This window comes from Glycine max, chromosome 7 (assembly GCF_000004515.6).
Source record: "Glycine max cultivar Williams 82 chromosome 7, Glycine_max_v4.0, whole genome shotgun sequence".
Lineage (NCBI taxonomy): Eukaryota > Viridiplantae > Streptophyta > Magnoliopsida > Fabales > Fabaceae > Glycine > Glycine max.
The window spans coordinates 4,327,087-4,337,731 of record NC_038243.2 but is presented as its reverse complement, the minus strand read 5'-3'; the positions used below and the strand labels follow the sequence as shown (position 1 = coordinate 4,337,731).

At 28.3% G+C, this 10,645-nt stretch overlaps 1 pseudogene; it reads right to left on the bottom strand.

Annotated features, from left to right (window-relative positions):
- Positions 1-7,911: 7,911 nt before the first annotated feature.
- LOC100785148 (uncharacterized) lies at positions 7,912-8,907 on the bottom strand (annotated as a pseudogene).
- Positions 8,908-10,645: the final 1,738 nt, after the last annotated feature.

Genomic DNA, 10,645 nt, shown 5'->3' with positions numbered 1-10,645 from the left:
CATTTTAAATTTATTTATTTAAAGTAACCATGCTAATGCACGACCACTTTAACAATCGACATTATGTAGCGTAGCCCTTTTGTATATATAATAATAACAAATTGTTAAATCAAAAAGTTTTTTGCTTGAAGGTAACATTATATTCAATTACTAAAACGTGCAGGGTTCAAATGAATTAATGTGGTATTGCATGACTAATTTATCATAATCCTGAGGATCAGATGACGTGCGCGCCATACAAGTGCATAATATTGGTGAGTCCCACGACCAAGATCGAATCTAAAATCATTACGTTTTGTTTGTTGTTTATGACATATATAATTTATAATAACAAGATTCAGGGTTCAAAATTCATTAAATAAATATAATTATAATAAATTATATTTACAATAAACTAAATTATCATTTATCTAAACATTCAAAAGGCTATCTTAATGCTCTTTAAGTTCTCATTTCAACTATTCATTAATTATACATGATAAATAATACAAATACAACCATAAATGAAATATTTTTTTGCAGACAAAAAAAAAAACAAGTACAAACATAATTAATTTTCTAGAATAGTTAGTATTTTTTTAAAAGGCAAAAGGTAATCTGAAATTGGTATTATAAAACATTTTTTTTTTCATTCTCTAAAATAATAAATATTTTAAAGTAAAAGTAGTGCGTTTTACTTTGCCATAAAACGTCCCTTTCATAAAAGGATATGGTAATGATCTTTTTTAGTAAAATTTTATACCCACAACTTTTCCTACAATTATTTTTATGACTATGAATGGCATGAGAGAGAGAGAGAAGTGTGAGATATAAAGTGTATAATGTAATGAGACTAATTTTTTCTTTTATAAAAAAAGTGTGTGTAAATATAATATGTTCAAATAATTTTTTTAATTCATGTTTGTTTGTCCTTATAAAGTTTTTTTTATTTCTCACAAATTATATTTGTTTTATTTTTTTCCATGAAACACTTTAGATAAAATTTTAAATATTGAAAAAAGTATCATCTAAAATGTTATAAAGACGGAAACTAAAATAAACATAATTTTTAAAGACTAAAAATAAAAAAAAAAATTACACGGAAAAAAAATTAAAAGGCCAAATTACAATGACTAAAAATTGTATTTAACCCAATATAATATAACTGTTTTTATGAGAATAATATAACTTTTATGATTAAACCTTCCAATTATAATATTTTCTGGATGATGAGATCAAATTCAGACTATTGTCAATCATTGTTACCTTTGAAATTGTACAACTCATGTGCCATTCAAACCCAAGACCTAGACTTTTTAGTCATTTGTTATCATAAGCATGGATATCAATTTTGAAAAAAAAAATAAAACGCTAACGAATATTTTTTTTTAATTAACACACATTTTTAATTTTTTTTAATTGATAAACTTTTTAATTTTTGTTATGGGGTATAATTTTTTTACATAGTTAACTAATCATAAATTGTCATATAATTAAAATGGGTAATTCTTGTAATGGTTACTTTGAGAGTTAATTAATAGTTGAAATATTTTTTGTTAATTACTAGTTGACAATATAATTAAATATATTTAAACTAACATTTATCTTAATTAAAATGTTTTATTATATATTTATATTTATTAATATTTAATACTCATGAAATGTGGTGAGATCCATGACTCTTCATTTGATGAATTTCTTTTATAACTTTATATATAACTCTTTGATGAAGCAGTAAAAAAAACTCTGATGAAATTTAACCAAAAATTCTTACAGCATTTTCCACAACGTTCCTTTTTTTTAAAATAATTAATATTTTTTTCTTTTCTCTTTTTTTATCTCCCTCGTTGTATTTTTTTTGTAATTAAATTTGTTTTATTAAAATAATTTTTCATTGAGCAACTAATGGTTTAGAACGAAATTGCTGGAATTTATTAACAACTTGGACGGAGACACAATGGCCCAGAAGCGTGAGGTCGATATTGATTTTGTGCACAATGGCAATCAATGTTCAAAGTAAACGGGTCGCTCTTCTTTGCTATCTCTCTTATTGAAAACTTTGTCGTGGGAATCCTCCATGATCATTGAAAAGAGGAAAGAAGGAAAAAGATGGTGAACTCAGAAAGAGAGGGGAAAAAAGGATACGGCACTGATGGGTGCTGATAAAAATAAAATTTAAAAAAAAAAAAAACTGATGGATCTACCTTTTTCATGTTACAATACTTTTTAAGGCTATGCATAAGTGACAACAATGTCTAATCAGCAACCTCTAATTAATGATTGTGGAAGCCAAAGGAATCACTAGAAAATTTCTGATGATAATTAATATGAATGCATATATAAAACCTAGAATAAAAAAGAAAAAACAATCTAGCTAATTGGTGCCCCGGTTAGCAGTACTAATCAGAATGGCAAAAATTGAAACAATTAAGGAATCTCCAGCAAATCACATGGAGGATTAAAGTAGGGGAGAGAGTTGTCTCCTTCTTTGAACAGGTACCCATGTTCTCTTATTACCTGGAAGTTAGTGAAAAGAGAATAAATGTCTCAATATCAGTGTTATATGTTAACCAGCGTTTTTGGACTGAAAAAAGGTTTGACAAAAAAAAAATTTTAAAAAAAAATCAAGGAAAGGCATTAGCCTTTTCCCTTCTTTTAATCTCATCAGTATGACTTTGGGATTTGATTCGTTTGGCCTTGCATGTTTTTCAAAAAAGAAAGATGAAGGGGGCTTCTAAAGCTAAACCCCTTTCAACTCATCTAAATTAGAATTATTGAAATGTGTTTCCATTTTGATTTAGATGTTACACCTTGCCTGTACATTACCCCGTGACCCCACTTGCACCTACCGTGATTAACTCTCTTAATTTCATCCCTGGTGCCCTAATAAGTCACTTTAGCTAGTTAATTATGTTCATCTTTTGCCAATAGAACCATCTCTTTGCTTGACAGCGAAACGCACTGTAGTGTACAGGTTCCTACTGAGAGAAACACTTGAAAGCAATAAAGGTTATAGCCAACAACCATTTTGTGCCTGGAGAGCATGATGGCCTCGCAAAGACTGTGACTCTTAGGGGAGACCTATGGCCTAACCAAGCCAGAGCCAGTTGTTAATTCCAAAGTTTGTCGGCCAATCCCTCAACTCAGTTTTTTTGGCTTCTCCGTCGTTAATGTGGGTCATGGTTGTAATTGTAATGGGGCATGGGTTTCTCTACGATGATAAAAAGATGAAATGATGATTTAGACCCCTCACAAAAAAAGAGAGATGGACCTGAGGGGAGGAGGGTTAATTGAATTTTATGTTATGAGGAGGGTCTTCTTGGACTTCAATCTAGTTCTTGTCGATGGAGATCTGTTTCACGTGTTGGAGGAGGGTATATTTTTAGAGATTTTGATGTTTAAGTTAGTGTTTGGTAGAATAACAGTATATTATATGTATAAATTGTGTATACCTATTGAGGGTTGCTATGGGATATTTATAGAGGAAAAGGTAATTAACATATTAAACGATTTTTCCTCATCACTTTTTCATGTCTATATTAGCAATTAATTGCACATCACAATGAGTATCTTTCATGTGTATTGCCTAAACTTGGTGTACGTGATTGACAATGTTGGTTGCGTGGTTTTAGGAATTGATTGTCAAGTGACGGTTATTTTGAGGATCAAGATCTATGGAGGTGAATCCGGTACATGGTCAGAATGAGAGTTGAATTGATCAATTCAGTCTTATTATGATCCCGAACAAGTTATATTATATTCATTTTGTTGTTATTTATAAGATTTAATTATTTAATTTATTAAGATTAAAAAAATAATTAATTTAATTAATAATAATAAATTTATTCTATATTTATATATTTTTTTAAATATCAGTGTCATTAATATTTTTTTAAAAGTATAATTTTTATCTTGTTTAATTAGGATATTTTTAATCTAAAAATAATAATACATGAAATAATATAGATTAAGTCTTATATAAAGAAGAAAAAGTAAATTTTAAAAGTTAGATCTCATAAATAAAAATATAAATAATATTTTTTTTAAATGACATATAGAGAAATCAAACCCACACATATAAGTAAATATACACTTGGCCAATACCATTAAGCCTAATGTAGGTCTATAAGACCTAACATATTGTAAAGATTGAGAATCTTTTAATCCTATATCAACTTCCATACAAATATAAAGTATGAGATCTTATTAGTATAAGCTCATTAGTAACATATAACACAATCATAAGATTCACCTATGAGACATCTTCCACATCTTATCACATAAGAAATGTAGCCTAACATTATAATAAATAGATAATAAAAGTTTCAACTATACTCTCTAAGTTTATATTCTTAACCTCTATCTACAAACATTGAGCATAGTATCCCAGTCATATGTAATTGATTCAATTATGAAATCGTGAATAATTATTGATTCAATCGATACATGCTAACTTATTCTTTTTAAGTCACGATTTTTCTCTTCTATGTAATGAATTTTTTTTTAAAAGTAAACATGTAAATGAAAATTAACTAGATATTTTATCAATATATTTTCTACTCTCTTTTTAAAATTTGTAATGTAGAAAATGAAAATTTCAAAATATTAGAAAAACAAATATGAAAAATTATAAAATTATATATATATATATATATATATATATATATTAAAATTTGTAATGAAATCATTACATTAAAACAATGATTATAAAAAAAGTAAAAAAATAAAATTAGAGTTGATATATCATTTGAGTTTAGCTTGTGCCAACCATTAACTGAAGATTCTATTCAAATATTCCACCCTTAGATTATCTTGAACACAGGAAGTGATTTTCTTCATCTTCATTTTGTTTTCTCTGGACAAAATATAATCCATGTAGCAAAGGCAAGAGAGTAAATTTTAATTCTTTGAGCCAAAGGCAAAAAAACATAACTAAACCAACTTATGTTTTGTAATTTAGTTCAAGTAAAGTCTCTTTCTCTTATGATTGATGGTAAGAAAATTCATTCATTTTAATTTCTATTCTGGATAATTTATTGGGTTAATTAAATTTTTAGTTTCTATCTTTTTTTAAATTCAATTTTTAATCATTAAACTTCTGTTTAACTGATCAAGGTTTCTCAATTTTTTTCATTAAGATTTTTGTTTCTTAAACTTTTATTTAATTGGTCAAATTCCACAATTTTTTCCATTAAAATTTTTAGTCCTTAAATTTTTTAAAAATTCTATTTTTAATCTTTGAAATCTCATTAAATAAATAAAAAGAATAAATTTTTATTTTTATTTAAGAAATAAAAACTAAAAATTCTAAAATTTTAGGAATATTAATTAGTCAAACAAATATTTAGGAAGTAAAAATCTTAATAAAAAAATTAAAGAATCTTGATCAGTGAATAAAAATTTAGAACTAAAAATCAAAATTTAAATAAAAAAAACCTAATTAATTCCTAATTTATTAGGTATGTTACATTTTGTTTCTTTTATTTTTATTTATTCTTTTGTAGTTGGTCATTATTGTAAAATTCACTTGCCACTCTCTCCGTCATCCTTTTTCACTGAAAAGGGGAAACTTTTTTACGTCACGATGGTACTGGAACAAGTTGATTAGATTCTTCGTCTTTCTAAGCGTCTGATTAATTGAAAAAGCTTGAATAATTGGCTGTGGACGCAATTTTCTAAATAAAGCCCATCAGATAATCAATGGATTGCATTGAGTACCGTGTCCTATGATATATAGATAAGTAGGTTTTTATAGACCTTCTGGTGGTACTTTGTCGAGTAAAAGTTGATGGCAAAATACCAACCATCAATCCTAACATCAAGAGAGAGATTAATATGAGAAAAGCTAAATATAAAATAAAGCTAAAAAAAACCCAGTTTTGGTGTCTAGCTTTATGATGAAATCTTGGTGGCAACATTGTTGAAAAATGGAAATATTGCTATTCAATTTGCTTCGAGAATCTAATAAAAACGAGTTACGTTAGGAATCTAGCTTTCAAATATTGTATTTCATTTCATGAACACAATCGATGATACACAGAAACAAAGCAGGATTCATATTATTCTTTACAATAAAAAACTGCTTTGATTTGAAAGGAGTGCGGTTCGATTTAACACGCGAATCAGCCTAAGAAGCTTCGTCCTTTAGTTGATAGCTATGGATCTCTACCTTTCTTGTAACGGCCTATATGTACATATTATATGAAGAAGCGACATGCAATAGGTATGAAAAATACTGTCCTAAGAATAGACAATATATAATAAAGGTCCCCTTAATTCAACTAAATATATTTTATTTCATAATAAGTTTAAATTGTATTTTTTTTTTAATTCAAGTGTTTTCCCTCACTTTTACCCTGGAAATGACTCTTTAAACGAGAATTTGTATCTCCCTATTCATGTGATATATGGATGTCCAACCTGGAAAAAGAAAAACTTCAGTGGGAGCTTGAATGGAATCCATATCTTTAACACGTACGATTTTTGCCTTTCTGATTTGTTTATTATTTATATTGCTATTATATGTTGATTATGAAGAGACAGATTATTCGAGTTTTTTTTTCGGAAAAAAAAACCTTCTTGATCATACTGCATGGATATCATAAGGCCGAAAAACTTGTATTTTATAAAAATTTGATATATGGCTTTATCGATAAAGTAGACTGATGAATAGTCCAGTGCGATAAAGGTGATCAATTGTATTATAAACTTAAGGAAGGAGACAAAAAAAAAAACGAATTATTTCATCACAAATTGTCAATAATTCAAAAAAGAGGATTGGGTGTTTGGTACACATCTATCCATAAAATACCACACGCTTCTAGTAAGAGTATGCTAGTGTTAACAATATACCCATACAATACTAATTATCACTCATTTCCTTTTTCTTTTCCTAGCTTAGTTATTGCTTTTTTTTTCTTTCTAAAATATACAAATGATTCCTTAATTTATTTTTGGTTCTTATATCTCTTTGACCCCATCGATGGACTCCAATACGACCAATCTTCTTACTTAATCTATTTGTATATATGAACTTGTGACTATGGGATTATGTATCTCTTCAATTCCATCGATTGACTGACTGCTCTTCTTACTTGGTCTTTTCGTACTTACGGACTTGATCCTGTGGGACTATGTACTCTTTCAATCCCATTGGTTGACTCCACGACGAATGATCTTCCTACTCAATCTCTTGGTGCTTAGAGCATCTCCAACCCAAGTTTCTTATATGGATTTCTTAATCATGTTTTTATGGTCCTTACAACACTTTTTGTGGTCCCCGTAGTGCTATGTCACTCATAAGAAACTCATATAGAATTTTACTCAAATGCAAGAAATAGTAAGAAACTGCAAGAAATCCAAACATTTAAATTATTTTATTATAATCTAATTATTATTCCAATAAAATAATTAATTCATTTTTTCAATTTTTATGTATACAAATAATAAATATGAATAAATGAAGAAAATATTAAATATAAATTAAAAATAAAAAAATTACATAACATTCAAAGGAAATGTGTAACAATAAAAAAGTACATTTTTACATAATAATAGATAATTAAATACAATGACATTGAAATAAAAAACATAATGATGAAAAATAAAAAATATTACATTAAATTAATTGTTATTTTCATTTCCGAAATATTCTTAAATATGCTCAACTAAATTTGCTTGAAGTTGGCGGTGTTTTTGTTTGTCATGAAATTATGCTCTCCTCTAGAGGTATGTTGATCTGATACTAGGGTGAGCACCTAAAGATACTTCAAATGTTGAAGTGTTATTACCTACACTATTATAATCAATATTATTTTGATATGTGTCACATTCATCCTCAACAATCATGTTATGCAATATGATGCATGCATAGATAATATTTTTCATTTTACCAGCATCCCAAAAACGTGTCAGACCACGTATAATTGCGAATCAAGATTGGAGCACTCTAAATGCTCGTTCTACATCCTTTCTTGCCGATTCTTGTCATTGTGCAAATAATTTTCGTTTTTCTCCTTGTGGCATTGAGATGGTCTTCACAAACGTGGCAAAGTTTGGATAAATGTCATCCGTTAAATAGTATCCTATATTATATTAGGTTCTATTCACTGTGAACTGCACTGTGGGAGCACGTCCTGACAAAACTTCATCAAACACATTAGATCCATTTAACACAGTAATGTCATTATTTGAACCGACGGTTCCAAAAAATCCATGCCAAATCCATAAGTCTTGTGATGTCACGGCTTCAAGAATGATTGTTGGATTGCGATGATCACCTCGACAAAATTGACCTTTCCAAGCATCTGGACAATTTTTCCATTTCCAGTGCATACAATCAATGAAACCTAACATACCTGGAAATCCACGTGTCGCTCCCATTTGTAGTAGGCGTTCATTGTCTTCATTATTTGGTCTCCTCAAGTACTCATTCCCAAATATGGTGTAGATGCTTGATATAAATCGCTTCAAGCATTCCACTGCAGTTGTTTCACCAATTCAAGCGTATTCATTCACACTGTCAGCAGGTGATCCATAAGCCAATATATGAATAGCAGTTGTGCACTTCTACAATGGAGATAAGCCTTTTTGACGTAGTGCATCGACCCTCATTTGGAAGTATTCATCATGGTTGTTGAGTGCGTTTACAATTCAGAGAAACATATGTCTTCACATACGAAACCTTTTCTGGAATTGAATCTTTGTGTACACATGATTTTTTGAAAAATAGTCATTGAACAATCAATCGTGACCTTCTTCATGATTATGATGTACCACTATTCTTCTTTGGCTACACCCAGTGGTGTTGCCATGTAGTTGTTGTTGGATCTTAAGTATCAACCTAATGATTTCTTCATCGGTATTATCTTCCAATTCCTCATCTATCATTCGATCTAAAACTTCATCCAAATCGATGGTTGGATCCATTATATGGTAACCAAAGTATTTGAAATAAGAGAGAAATATTGTGTACTCAACACTATGATATTGTGTACCCCTTCGACCCTATCAGTCGACTGGAACCCTTTTCCACACACCTTTGGTCCCCTAACTTGGTCTCCTAAATCTTAAAAGTTCTAAAATGATCCCCTTATTTAATTCATGACAAGTTAATCCTTTTAAAAAAATTATTTGTTTTTTCATTTTTAGCATAATTTTGAACATTTTTTTATTGATACAGGACGTAAAATTTGTCCTATTAGATTCTTTTACATGAAAACTATAAAAATCAAGTAATGTTTGAATAAAAAAGGCACATATAAGATAAAAAATACATGAAAAATAAGTCTCATGAGCAACTGAAAACCTAAAAATTCAATTTCACATTCTTTTCTTATTATTTTCAAGACTCATTTTTCATACAATTTTAACTACGTTTATGACCTTTTTTTTTATTTCAAACATTAGTTGATTCTTTTGGCTTTCATGTTTGTGAATATTACAAGTTTCACGTCTTGAATAAATTAAAAAAGGTTCAAGATCGTGTTTGAAAAAAAAATATCAATATTTTGAAGCACTAATTTGTGATAAGTTAATTAAGTAAGGAGATTATTTTAGAATTTAAATTAAAAAACTTAGAGGACCAATTTAGAAAAAAAATAAGGTAAGGGATTATATTTTATCTTTTTTTTAAACAAAAGTTATTGCTTTTTTTTTTGTATTCGTTGAAATTAACGGTATATATTAATTATCTTATAGATTTGACTAAATTAGAGCAAGAAATTTACTTTACAAAATTAACAAATATTCAATACATTATACAGGCGTTTACGAATAATAGAATACAAAAAGAAAAAATTGAAAATTTTAAGAGAAGATTAATTTAATTATTGATATAAAAATATTATACTAATTATATATACAAGCTCAGGTTTAGAGTCATTACGGAGAGAGAGAGTTAGATGGATCTCCTCTCATGTGTTTGTTGCTTTGTAGTGTCACTAGCGGTAGAAATGCATAAATGTGTATTTGTAAAGGTATTTTGGTGTTCAAGTGAAAAAGATTTTAAACAAACACTCTAGGTAAGAGAATTAATAAACCTAATTTTGGAATTGGGAAAATCTTTTATATGTAGAGTTTTTGGGTGCGTGTTAATCACCACTATATGACATGAGCTAACTTTCGACTCCGATCCAATTGCTCTAAAAAAAAGTAGAAAAAAAGTTGGAATATTCTAAAACTTCCATGTTGGTAGCATGATATACAATGGATGCTTTCGACTTTCTATTGCGATCTATAAGAGTCTGGATATATATTTAGTGGATTTGACTCCTCTGAAATGAGGAGTTGTACTTTAGAGGATAAAGGATGCACTTACAACAGTTGATTAAGAAATTCATGACTGAAAATTAATTGAGATAAAATTAAATTGACATTTAAAAAGTTCAAAACTAATTATAATTTCAACAGCTGATTTTGTAATAAATAATTATTATTGCTCTTATTAAAGTACATTTTTCTCACTTCAAAAGAGTTAAATGTGTATTCAATAAGTTAACTCAACATGTCTTTTGGACTTTAACCTTTAGGTCTGTTTACAAAATAAGAAAAAGGACAAACACTTATAAGTTACAAGATAACTTTTTATTATTATGTATTATTTGGTAGACAATAAATCACACAGACAAAATAATGCAACATTTATTGTAATACCTTTTCTTAAATA